Source organism: Acomys minous, assembly GCF_964271855.1.
Source record: "Acomys minous genome assembly, chromosome: 12".
In the NCBI taxonomy this organism is placed as follows: domain Eukaryota; kingdom Metazoa; phylum Chordata; class Mammalia; order Rodentia; family Muridae; genus Acomys; species Acomys minous.
Genome location: NC_140493.1, coordinates 100,565,830 through 100,579,259, shown reverse-complemented (window position 1 = coordinate 100,579,259; position 13,430 = coordinate 100,565,830). Strand labels below are relative to the sequence as shown.

Here is a 13,430-nt window from a genome sequence, read left to right as displayed (position 1 = left end):
TTTATCCTCTTTTTTTCATGAGACTTCAATATATACTGGCCTCTGCTAATTTCTCAAAAACATGGTGAATGCTCCAGAGTCTGACACACTTGACACTATTCAGGTGTCAAAAGGAATGCCCAATAAAACAAACATTAGTATTGGTTTTAATATTGACAAGATACCAATACTATCCTGATTGACCTCTACAATTAACACAATTGATGTGATCAAGGTCAGAGGCCAAGTAACACAAACCTCTAGAAAATGTTCAAGGCAAGGAATGGGCTTGCTTCTGAAGCTCTCTCAAAGATCAAGGCTCGACAACATCTTGGCTTTAGCTCCTGAAGTCTCTTAGTGAGCTGCTGACTTCCGGAACAGCAGAGAACGGCTTGAAGCTCCTTTTAGACACTATGTTTGTAGGGACAGTGTAACATTTGCGATTATCAGACACAATGTGGTCAAGAGTATCAAAGATATTTCATATAAAATTCTTAAAACTTTTTACAAAATAATATGGGGAAGAAAAAATGAGTTTGGTATAGGGAAATTTTTAAAGTTAGATCATACAAAGAAAACAGGAATAAATTCACTTGTATTTGTACAAATATTTAATTTGTGGATTATCAGTGACTTGACATCTAAATAATATTGCCAGGTTAAAAAACAACTTAAAAAGAATTCTTTCTCCAGATGGCACTACATAAATAAGACATGAGCAAGTCTGAGTTATAAACCCAGGACTTCTGAGGACTATTAGTAAAGCTGAATACTATGATGCATCTGCTCAAACCATCTCAGTCCAGATAGTGAAGTCACTTCAGTTATGAATCAAGACTCCCAGAGATCAAAAATGCTCAAAACGCAACCACCAACATACAGGAACTCTATAGACTATTTTTCTGACCTGAATTTAACAGTCCCAGAGACCCTGCTCCCAAGGTTGAACTGTAATATTAAAGAACATGATTGTTCAAAGCATGCTACTTATAAATAGGCTACATATTTCAACTAGGATGTTCATAAACTCTTTCAAGACAATTGGGTTTTAATGTCAGTTCAAAACAAGTTGGGTCTGTCATGAATCTCCTGGTCTTCAGCTGTGGTCTAGGAGCTGAGGCAGGAGTCTTGGTAACAAATTCTGAGATCTACTCATTAAATATTACAAAAAACAACCCCATAAAATAAGTAGAAACTTTGTTCTCAACTTGGAGAAACATCAGCCAGACTAAGGAGAAGGTAAAAGAACAAAGAAGAAAATCAAAGAGTACTGCAATATTTTATATGCTAAAATTTGTACAGAACCATGCTTGCTACAGGAGTATAAATACTACAAAGAAGCAGTGAGAGACTCCATGGAAACTAATCCCAGGAGGCTAGGAGCTGGCTCCATCAATACAGGGCTTGCCCACAAGCATGAGGTCCTGAGTTTGGAGCTCTAGCACCTGCATACAAAGCTAGGTACAGTGGTGTGTATCTTTAAGCCCAGAGCTAGTACTGGGAGGCACAGAAATAGGACAGCTCACGGAGCTCATTAGCCATTCCAACCAATCAGCGAGCTTCATGCTCAGGAGAAAACAAATTGACATCCAGCCTCCAACATACATAAGTATATGTACCCACATGTACACATGTCCATGTATACACACACACACACACACACACACACACACACACACACACACACACACACACCAAACCTATCCCCAAAAAAGCCAAATTTCAGAATACCAGACTTGTGTTTGTAGTAGAAAATAAAACTACAAAAACAAAGGCTTATACCACTTATATTTTTATATAATATTTTTATGCAAAAATAAGCAGCAAAAATGCTGATAATGTGGGCATAAATAAACACACAAATAAAGCAACAGAACTTCCACCCTGAAGATAAAATATCAGTATTCTCATGGTACAATTTAAAAATCTTGAGAAATTATCTTTAAGAGTAAAATAACCCTTATATACCAGGAACAGTTCTTTAAATTTTTAAGCTTTAAACTTCAAAACAAACTACAAATCTAACACTATTCCTTTTCTGTTTCCTATACGTAAGAAGCTGCTGATTAAAACTTCCATGAAAATTATGCATCATCTCTGTACAGCTTACCTGCATATCCACTGATATAATTAATTTTAGAGAGTATTATGTCAGTAAATTATATGTGTGTGTGTGTGTGTGTGTGTGTGTGTGTGTGTGTGTGTGTGTGTGTTGTGTGTGTGTGTGTGTTTGCTGTAAAATGGTCAAGGCTACATCTTTTGGACTAGGCACAGAGCCATTTCTTGTTACCAGGGAAAGAAGAAAGACAGTGTGAAGTCATTCAAGCGGAATGACAAGCAAACCAAAGCCAGATCAAAGGAATGAAGAAAAAAGGCTGAAATGTGAAGCTGAAATATTTATTCCCTTCAAAAACATCATCTATGCCTTGTCCCTGGGCACTTGAATATTTCAAAGTAGCTAAAAAATATTCTCACTTATGTTCATCACTATGCACAAATAGATCAAATTTTTAAGTAGGCATATTTTCTCCTTATTTATCAAATACAAATGCAATATTTATCATGAGGGAAGTTTTCAGCTTATTAAGTATGATTTTTAAGTGATGTTAAATGATTTCAGAGTGACAACAGATATTTTATAGTACTTTGAATGGATGGTATTCCCACAACCTGTAACAGTGACAATGTAACCAAATGGCGAGCACTTAGAGACAGCCTACTACGCTCATTACATTTTAGGGCAGTCTATATATGATTTCATTTAATTTTAATAACTGTAAGGAGTAATTATTTTAACACATAATTGAAACTTACAAATGTATCTTCCAAATTTGACATAGTATAATGCACAATGATGAGCCCGGTAGTTAATCTGAAACCCTTTGTTTATTAATTAATTTCTCATTAATGTATTGAGTACTCATCAAATACTGGGTATAATACTAAACATTGAGAAAGCACTTCTAAACCAGTCACATGAGGTTACTAGCTTTCAGTGGGGAAATGCATTGAATTAATAAAATAAGCTATTATGGGCTTAATAAATGCATATTAACTATAATTGTTTAGGTTGATTTAAATTAATAAATACAAATATAGAGACAAAACTTCAAAGAGTTAGCCCACAAGAAATTGGTAATAAAGTTAACTTAAGGAGAAGAAGGACTGAGGAATAAAGAAATGTCAGCATTCTACCATACAGGACAGTAAGGTGAACAATGGAGGAAGGAAAGACAGGTTAGCTCAAGGAGGAAACATCAGCCAGACTGGGTGAGGCATGCAGAACAGACAGCAAGTCTGCACTCTTTAAGAATTACCTTGCTATACTGAAATTCTAGAGATGAGGTTGAACATGCAGCAAAAAGCACAATACATAGGATTAAAAACATGTTACACACCACTAATGAAAATGCCAGTGGTGATGCATGGAGGCACAGCGAAGGAAAGACTCAAACTCCATGACAATCATCAGCAACCTAATATCTCTATATTTAGAATACATGAAAGAAAAAAAGAGATAAGAATATACATATTTGAAAAAATAATAGCAAAACACTTTTTTAACTTAGCAAAATTTACAAACCTATAGATTCAAGAACTATAAACACAGGCAACATACAGGAAAATACAAAAAGTTACATGATAATCAAATTTCCCAAAAGCAATAATAAATAAAAATGTTAAACAATAGCCAGAGAAAGGTGATACCAGACTTTCCATGGCAAAGAATGAAAGAAGACACATAAGCAATAAATTTTCAAATGCTGTCTTAAAAGTACAGCCTGTCAACTTAGAATTCCATAACTGACAAAAGCATCTTTTAAAATCACAGGCAAAGTAAAGATTTTCAAAATACACAGAAGACTAAAGACTATCATTAAGAGACCCGCACTCCTGGAAACAAAAAAACAAAACAAACAAACAAACAAAAAACAAATAAAAAAGGAAGTCTTCCAGGTTGAAAGAATACAGATAGTAGAAATATAAGAATATTATTAAGATTTGTAATTATATGGGCCAGATTTGAGATTCATTTATATAATTAAGTATCTTTAAAAATAATTCACTTAAAATGATACTAAGGCAGAGTGATGGCTTTATAATGTATAAAGGTAAAATGTATAACAAGAATAACACATAATAGAGAAAAATAAATGTGCAATAACCCATCCTATATTTATACATGAACTAGTGTAACATCACTTGAGGATATATTGTAACAACTTTGAAATATGTAAGCTAAGTCATAAAGTAACTTCTAAAGCAGCAAATAACTGATAGAGAAGATTAAAAACACTATTTAATCAATCCCAAAGTAAATTATATTTTTCCTTTTTTCTTTAGTAAATTAACTGTGGCCTATATTTGATAATTGCCATGTGCAGTACTTCTTTTTAAAAGACTTTTTTAATGGCATGATGAAAGTTTATTTTAATATCCCTCTCTGTCAAAGTTATCATAAATTCTTACTTCCAAAGTTCGAATTAGTGAATATAGGCTACAGTTAATCTATTAAAGAAAAAGAAAAAAAGCTAGAACCAGGCAGATAGAATAAATATAAATATCCATATTTAAAATTATTAGTGACACTAAATATAAATGGTCTAAATATACTAAATAAAAGGCATTGGCTGTCTAAAATGATTGAAAAGGCATTAATCAACTTTTTACGATGAATAGACAAAAAGATTCCAGTAGGCTAAAAGTGAAACTATGTATTTTTTTTAAAAAATCAACATTAAGAAACCAGGTAAAACAAGTGATGGGATACCAATTTAGTTGTAATCTGAATAAATCAATAAAATTAAAATTAAAAAAGAAAACAGGTAGAACGATTATATTAATAGCACAAAAAGTACATTTCAGAACAAAATATTGTCAAAATCGAAGTCATTTCATAATACTTAAGGAATTGAGTTTGTCAATAAGAAACAAAAGTTTAAAACACAAGAAACACAAAACTTACAGAACTATAAACACATACATAATTAGAACAGTCAATTTAAATATCCTTTAATTACTAATAATTCACTGAAAAAATAAGACAGAGAGAAACAGATTGAAAGGAAACCCAACATTCATAACATTCATAAACAGTTCTGCCATAACACAACAGAATGAATGATCATTTCAAGAGTATACACACTATTAATTAAGATGAACTGTACTCTGGGAAATAAAACAAGTCTCAATAAATTTAAAAGGATTCAAGTCAAGATTAATCTAGGTAATATTCACACACGAGGCAGATTTATAAAATGTGAAGAAGTAAGATGTTTATTTCTGGAGAAAAAGAAAAGATATAGCCTAATGATATTCTTTTTATCAAAATATATGAATAATTATAAAACATTAACAGTTAAATATGAACATGTGTGCTGAAGAGTTGCATTTTCCCACATTCCATAAATCGCCTCAATAAGCACTTTGATTGCTTCAACAAGAAAAGTTCCCTCTCTTTCTTTTTAAACACTCTGGAAGAAATAAGAGGAACTGTGTGCTCAGCTCCTTTCCTGTCTGTTCAGGACTGGATGTCATCAGAACACCCCTCTTTTTACTTTGCATAGTCTTCTGGGAGAAAGCTCTGAATGTGGCCCAGTGAGTACACTTAATCTCATGTGAAGAGGTTTCCTGACTTCCTGTTTTCCCAAATTAGTTCTAATTTTAACTAGCGAAAAAAAGGATGTTACATATTATCCTCTAATCTTTTCCAAGTCAAAAAAATTATAAAAGTTTCAGATTTCACATAAGTTTGAAGAGTTTATTACTGCTGGAGAAACAAAATACCAACATGTTCCTAATAAGGTGGCAATACATTAATTTTAATTACAAATGATCTAATTTAAAATTCCTACAGAATTAAGCCATTTCTTTACAAATTCAGACTTTGTCAGTAATAACTTGTGGTAATTTTGATAAGGACGAATATTAAAGTTCACTCTCATTCCAAGAAAAAAGTCTCCCTTTAAAAAGTAATACATGTGGCAATTACAGTCTTTAGACCATAGTTAATCTATTTTAAATTTCACTTTTAACTAATGAATTCCCAAACTCATAATAACTGAATAAAATGCCTGTATATTAGTTAAGAAGATGCAAGGTCCCAAAGAAGGCTCTTTCTTGACATGGGACAGGAATGCACTGGGCTTCCTACTTACAGCTACATTTCTTATAGAATCTCTACTTCCCTCTGCATTTTCCCAGGTCAATATCACTACTAAAACCTTCAGTTTGAATATAGTCCATATTGGCTGTTGACTAATGAATTTTCAGCATTGTAACTGGGAAAGTAAGTTTTCACTACAGTGTGACAAGACTTATAATCTCCTAGGAGAAACTGCTGACAACACTCGTAAGGACCTTCTTGAAGAGGCTCAAATAGGGAGGGAGGACTCAACTTTAATCTGGCTGGGCAAATAAAAATGGAAAAGGAGGAAGCAGAACACTGGAGTTCCCTTTCTCTGCTACTTGTTCTACCCAGACGTTAGCAGGTAGCCTCGTGTTTGTGCCCACTGCTATGACCTGTAGCCTCAAACCATGAGCCCAGATAACTCCAGTCTCCCCAAAGTTCTCTATTTTGCCACAAAGAATAATATCTAACAGGTTTTCAGCTTCTAAATTTGTTTGCTTTATCAGTTTTTTAGATCCCAAATTTCCATGGTAAAGAGGAGGAGTAATAGCATGGTGGTTAACAACAGAGACGTCTGAGTCAAACCCATGCACAGCTGGAAGTCCTAGCACCTTCATCAGCTGTAGAACATAAGCTCTTGGACCTCAGAGAAGAATGACCTGGACCCCTTTGGATTAGAAAACCAACCTAGGCCCAATAAGCATAAGATGAAAAGAAGTGTCCTGTAGCAGAACGCAGTGGGCAAGGTTTCTGGGGTACAACAGACTTGAGGTTAACGGACATACTTATGAATAATTTGGTACATTTAGAAAGTACCAAAGGAGGGCTGCTTTGCCAAGCCAAGAGTGGTAACTCAGCTAGAATAAAGCCCAGTACTCCTAAGGCCAGGGCAGGAAGATAATTTGCAAGATAAGTCAACTGGGCAACATAACAAGTTCCAAAGAAGTCAAGGATACAAGGGGAAACCCTGTCTACTCCAACAACAACAACAACAGGCAAACAAGAAACCCCACTTTGGTGACAGAAAAGGTAAACTCCATACTATTTTCTGGATAAGAGCATGGGTTTAGACTCAGCAGCCCAGTTGACTCGGCGCAGTAACAGGTTAGTCACGGGCTGCTGGTCAAGCTGCGTCGTCTCTGAACCTCCATATCTCACAGCACACAATGCCACATATCCTCAAACACGTCTTTTGAAGACAAGCTAAGAGACCCAGCACCAAGCCATTGTTTACAGTAAATGAAAAAGGCTTCACACTGTTAGCTGATTTTACTCCCTCAATCAAGTTTCTTTCACCACATTTCACTGTAAAGTGAAACTGTAATTGTAATAAAATTCAGGAAGCTAAAGATACACAGTGCTTTAAAATGAGTTTTCTCAATTCCAAAGAAAGCACCCAATAAGCCTAAGAGAAATCTGGTGTTACACATTAAACTTATAGTGTGGATTAGTGTCACAAATGTCTCTGTCATAAGAAGTTCCCTGACCATCAGACTCCATGACACACATTCAAAGCAATGTGCTCTCGTGAGAAGAGATGCTGCGCTCTATGACGACACTCCCACAGAGAACCACTTAACAGAAAAGAAATTCTTTCTCTGCTTGAAGCAAGGTGGCCACATATTGCTCGCGTCTGCAAGCTTCACATAGTGCTTTGGGGAGGGAGGGTTAAGTCAGCATGCTCACTGGAGCTAAGGAATGGCTACAATAAACTGAAAGCTTTGACTGCTCTGGGTCTAAACTGGTTTCAGATGCTCCAGCAGAGTGGAGAAGAGAGAACAGCTGCGTTCCACCTTACCCCCACACTGATATTCAAGAAAGCTATTTGGAAGAAGAAAATTATGCTTGGACTTTGGGAATTTACTAAGTTATATGGATAAGTTTTCTCAAGATAATACAAATGATTATATCAATAGAAACAAAATATAGTTGAGTAACTATAACTCATCTATTACGTACATTCTCATTAATGCCTTCTAGTAATTTAGGTTTAGTATCAAACTTAAAATACACTTAATTCTCGTTACATAAAAGCAAACCATAATAATCAAACAAATTACTTAAAAATTATTAAAAATAAAACCTGTTTGATAATACTACATACACACAAGAGAGATAGCCACAACATGCAAAATAAATGAGTACACATTACAGACAAGATAAAACTTCCATAAAGAACTGCAGCATTCTTGCTAAACATGGGAGATCTCCTTAGTAATCATTTCAAACTCTACTACCATTTAAGTACATGATTAGTCATAATGGCGTGAGCTAGAGAACAATTAGCTTTCCAAGTAAAGAACTTGAAATGTTTCTAATTATAATCACATAGCACCCCTTTAAAAAGAAAAGGCAAAATCAAAGAAGCAGACATCAAAAGGCCATTAGGTCTCAGTATAGACCATTTCCAGACTTACTTTACTCCACATAAAACCTCCTTTGGGGTGTTTTCATTTTTCACTAAGAACAGAGATATATGGTTCAAATTACTTGGAGTTTCTTCAAAGTTCCTTGACATTTGTGTATTCTACAATTAAAATAAATAAATTTTATATCAAGTAATAAAAATTAGAGGATTAAAATTTAACAGTTACCAATTGTAAAGAGACCTCATTAACTTTCATGACACGAAACTTCAAGAACTATGATTTAGGAAACAATAAAGGAAATTCAATGAAGAAATAAAAGCATGTTTTCCAATGCTAGACGCACTTAATATGTTTTAATCTATTGTTTATAATGATCTGACAAAAGCTTTCCTCCAGGTGGTCATGTGTGTTTGCTATACTACTGACCTCTTGCCTGGACATTAACATGTCGTCAAACTTGTGTTCTCGAAATATTAATTCCTTTTGATGGGACAGCTCTCTCCTCCACTAGCTTATTTCCAGCCCTTCTTTCAAACCTTAGCTTATTGCCAAAGCTACTAAGGAAAGTCAGTCTTTCTGCAGTGTCAGGTCATTCACCTGCCAGTCTGCCAGCTTTCCTCAGCCACTGCCCTGCTGTGGAGTCAGGGCCACCGGTTCTATGTGCTTTTCCTCTGGCTAGGCTCATCTTCTAGTTCTACACACACCATGTACTCTCCATGTCTGGACAGGAGTGTGCTTACAACTTCTGTGTAAATTACACTATGTATAAAATAACCTGTGACAGGCATGTGGCTCAGTGGTAAAGTGCTTGGCCAGTACACATGAAGCCCTAGGTTCAATCTTCAAAACTGGGGAAAAATTATATTTAGAAACTATTTGGCATATGAGCTAGTGTGTTCTGAATGTAACCATTTACATAGCTGTAATTTTCTAGTTATAATGCTGTGAGCTTGAAACTACACTTCAATCTATGGTTGTGTTGTTAAACATAAAGAAAACTAGAAAAAGTATCATTGTCAAATGACTGGAAAGCCCATACATAACTGTCAGTGACATTTTTCTTTTGAGGGCTATTGCAGTAGCTCTATCTACAGTAAAAAGAGATGGCTGTGCCAACTGCCCAAGTATGGTTTTCAAGACAGTAACAGAAGCCAGGTTCCAGAAGAACCAGCTTTCCCAGTAATTCCTCACTTCAGCATATACTCCAAGAATTGAAAAGAGTAACTGTCTTTGATAACTTATAGTAGTATTATTCACAGTGGTTAAAAGGTAGAACTAATCCAAATGCCCATCAACAGTAAAGGCTAAAGGAATTATGGCATATGTACATAATGGAATAGTATCCACCCATCAAATCAAGTTAAGATGTCTTCATTCTACAATGCACATGAAACTTGTAAACATGCTAAGTTAATGAAAGCAGGCACAAAAGATCATAGATTGTACTGTGCCATACATCAACACACACACACACACACACACACACACACACACACACACACACACACAAGCACATAGGTGTTTGGTTAGGAGAATACTGGAAGGGTGGATGATGTACAGTAATTGTATAATGAACCCAGAGCTTTATTTGTGGCTCTGAAAATTAATTGGGACTATATAAAGCAGTAGATATACAATCCTGTGACTACTAAAGTGTTCAGTTTAAAATCATTTATAATACACAAATTTCACATTAATTAGTAAAGAGTAAACAACAAAAACAACCACACTGTAGCTGAGTGGTTGGAGAGATGGTTAAGAGCAGTGAATGCTCTTCCAGAGGACCTTAGTTTAACTCCCAAACCCACATGGTAGCTCATGACTAGTGCCAGGGGATCCAATATGTTCTTCTGGCCTAGGAGAGCACCAGGTACACATGTGGTGCACAGACCAGGCAAAACACCCATACACATAAAATAAATAATTTTTTAAAACTGTAGTTAAAGAAAGTATAGCAGGGTTCCAAATTCAAATATCTACAGGCCCAAACAATGAAAACGAGAAGAATAAAGCAAAGCCTTCATGTGCCTTGCATGTAACTCTGACACTGGGCTGTTTTGATTCCTCTACTATATAAGTATTGCCTCTTGGTCATTTCTTGACTACTCTCATGGAGTCTTGACTCATTCATTCTTTCTTTTCTCAAATTATTTTTGGTGATTCTTTACGCTGTTTCCAATTTCACTGGCTGCTGAAAGGGGGGAGGGGCCTCGCCTTTGCATTTATGTGCATGTGGAGGCCAGAAGTTGTGTTAATTTCTAAGTCAGGGACTCTCATCACTGCACATGAAGCTTACAGTTTTGGCTGGATGGCTGACCAGTGAGCACTGAGATCCCCATGTTACCATCCTCTGACCACTGCTGCTGTCCTTTAGTTTAGTTTTATTTAGTTAGTTAATTATTTTTTACATATATGTTTATATTATTAAACACACACACATAATAAACTACATACAGCAAGAAGAACCACAAAACAATCGGGGATTATATAAATGTTACATTCATAGTGTTTTGGTTATTTTTATTTGGCAACCTTGACGAAAACATCTTTCCTATCTTGGTGAGTCTAAAATTCTGAATGTGAATCAGTATCTATCATATCTCATCTCTGTCAACTTAAAATATCTATCTAGAACTAAAAACATCTTACTCCCTAAACAACTAAGCTTAATTGTAAAACTAAACTATCTGGTTTTCAACCCCATCAGAGATTTGAGAAGGAATAAAATTAATTACCTGAGTAAACAGGAAGTGCAGATTAGAAGCTTCCAAAGTGAAAAAAAAATGACAGAGACAATTTGTTGCCTGAACAGTCACCCCAAAGTCTCTATAATGTTGGAGCATCATCTTCACCCTTCTGGCCCAGTATATATCTGACAGACATATTTGTGAGGCAGGAACTATTGAGGACTTGCTTACCCCATCTTGGCAGAGTTTGGCCATTGACTCTGCCTGCATACGAACTTGCCCATTTTTAGGCAGGATTCTGTCAATGGCCGAAATGAGGACATTTTGTCCAGTGGCTTGTTTGCCACATTTGAAGCCATCTCCATAAGGAGGGTCTTTGACGCTCATGATCTTCTTTGAGGTAGACAAGGTCTTGCTAGAAGGTCTTGGCTCTTACTTGGGTGCTACAAATCTGATCTCAGGTCCCAGTGATTGCACAGCATACCTGGTGCTCACTGAGTCATTTCCTCAGCCTGATCTACACCCTTCACATTACTTTGTAATTTTTCATGTTTGGCTTCATATTTTAACTAGAAACAAAAGTTTATCTAATATCTGTCTAGAAAGAAATTTAGAGATAGTCAATCATACTAGATGAATAACAATTTTATAATTTCTCATTTTTAAATGTTTGATTATTATACTTGTTTCCCCTTTTAACTTAACTTGTTTTAAAGTCAATTCTTAAGTTCTCAAACATGAGGATTAAAAATGAAACTATTAGCTGATTGTTACTTTTGTGTAGTTGTTTTTTGAACAACAAAAAATGTGACCTTTATGACAGTGATTCTTTGAAAGCAACTTTGACTTCCTTTATGACCCTGCCGCTGAACTATGCAGCTAGCTCTACATGTGGCCCCATGAGGTGACAGCTCAACACTCACAAAACTTGTCTCAAAAGGTCCAGAAATTATTTTTGTACTCCCCCAATATTACAATGTTGTCAGCTAGTTCAGCATGGTACAAACTAAATCTACGTTCAGAATAAAGTAAGCTCAGGTGCAGAAATTTGCAGCATCTGCTGAAAAGCTTGAATGGATGAGAAACTTCTAAAACAGACAAGAAAATAGAACTCCAGAAGCAGCAACATAAGATCAGCGCACAGACAGAAACAACACAGGAAAGGCGTGATCCTACAAAGCAAATTTCAAAACAGAATTTTACAAACAGAAAACATAAATCAAAATATTCTGCTAATAAGTGCCATAAACTAAATGAGTCCAATGGTACAAGCTGACACGCACCCTTGGGAGTTACTGACGGCATCAAAGGATGGATAGTCAGCCGGTGCTTACTGGGATGTATTAGAAAATAATCTAGAGAGAGATGAGAAGATGACCAACATGCAGATAATACTGAGTGGAAAGAAGAAAATGGATCATAAAACCCAAGAAGAGCAAGGCCATAACAAAAAGGCAAAAAAAAAAAAAATCCATGCTGAAGCCTCTGGAAACTCTGGAGGACAGATTTTGTGACATGAAGAAAGAAGGCAGACTAGATGGGACCGAGGAGTGAAAGATGAGGTGGAGGAAAATGAGCAAAATAATACTTTAAAGAAAACTGACTTTAAAAGCAAAAAGAGGAGAGCTAGGGTGGAGAAGGTGAAGAGATGTTGAGAAAGGGCGCTCAGAGGGAGAGCTCTGCACATAAAGATGCTAAGAAGATGAAAGACTCACGGAGCATCTTACACTACAATTCAAAATAGAGAAAAATGCAATAATTGAATTAAGTAAATAATAAGTGGAAAGACTGGTACATAAAAAAACTTCAATTAAGAAGACACAGAAGCCAAAGGTTTAAGAGAAGAACCTTAATGAAATCAGAAACAATATTTTGGCATGGATCCAAGAGAACGGAACAGGAACCAGTTTCATGTGTAATTAGAGACAGAGGATCAGAGAGGCAGAGGAGGACCAACTACCGTTCTAACAGCAATGACAACGGCTTCACTGTACACCATACACCCTGTGAACAAATAATGCCAAGAACAATTTTTTAAAGAGATAAAAGCTCAGAAGGAGTTGCTGTGGTCTATTATATTAATAAAGCATATATCCAATGGTGTGAAAAATCAAAGAACCTTCGTAGCAACAGAGAATATGATGATTTTCCTGGAGTAAAAGAAAGTCATTTGGGAAATGGTGAGTCAGCCTTTGATTCACTTATTAATTTTGCAGAAAGCTAACCGTGCAGCGCTGCTCAGGAGGTCACCCAGCGCCACACGCT

At 35.7% G+C, this 13,430-nt stretch overlaps 1 protein-coding gene and 1 long non-coding RNA gene across 4 annotated transcripts in view; one reads left to right on the top strand and one right to left on the bottom strand.

The window, feature by feature from the left end:
- Window positions 1-7,739, top strand: part of LOC311580134 — a 28,314-nt gene extending 20,575 nt beyond the window's left edge. Inside the window, exon 3 of the long non-coding RNA XR_014773379.1 lies at window positions 6,616-7,739. This is a non-coding gene — a long non-coding RNA (uncharacterized lncRNA). The remainder of the gene's footprint in view (window positions 1-6,615) is intronic.
- Window positions 1-13,430, bottom strand: part of CEP112 (centrosomal protein 112) — a 391,861-nt gene that overhangs the window by 262,498 nt on the left and 115,933 nt on the right. The gene's annotated exons all lie outside the window — the stretch shown is intronic.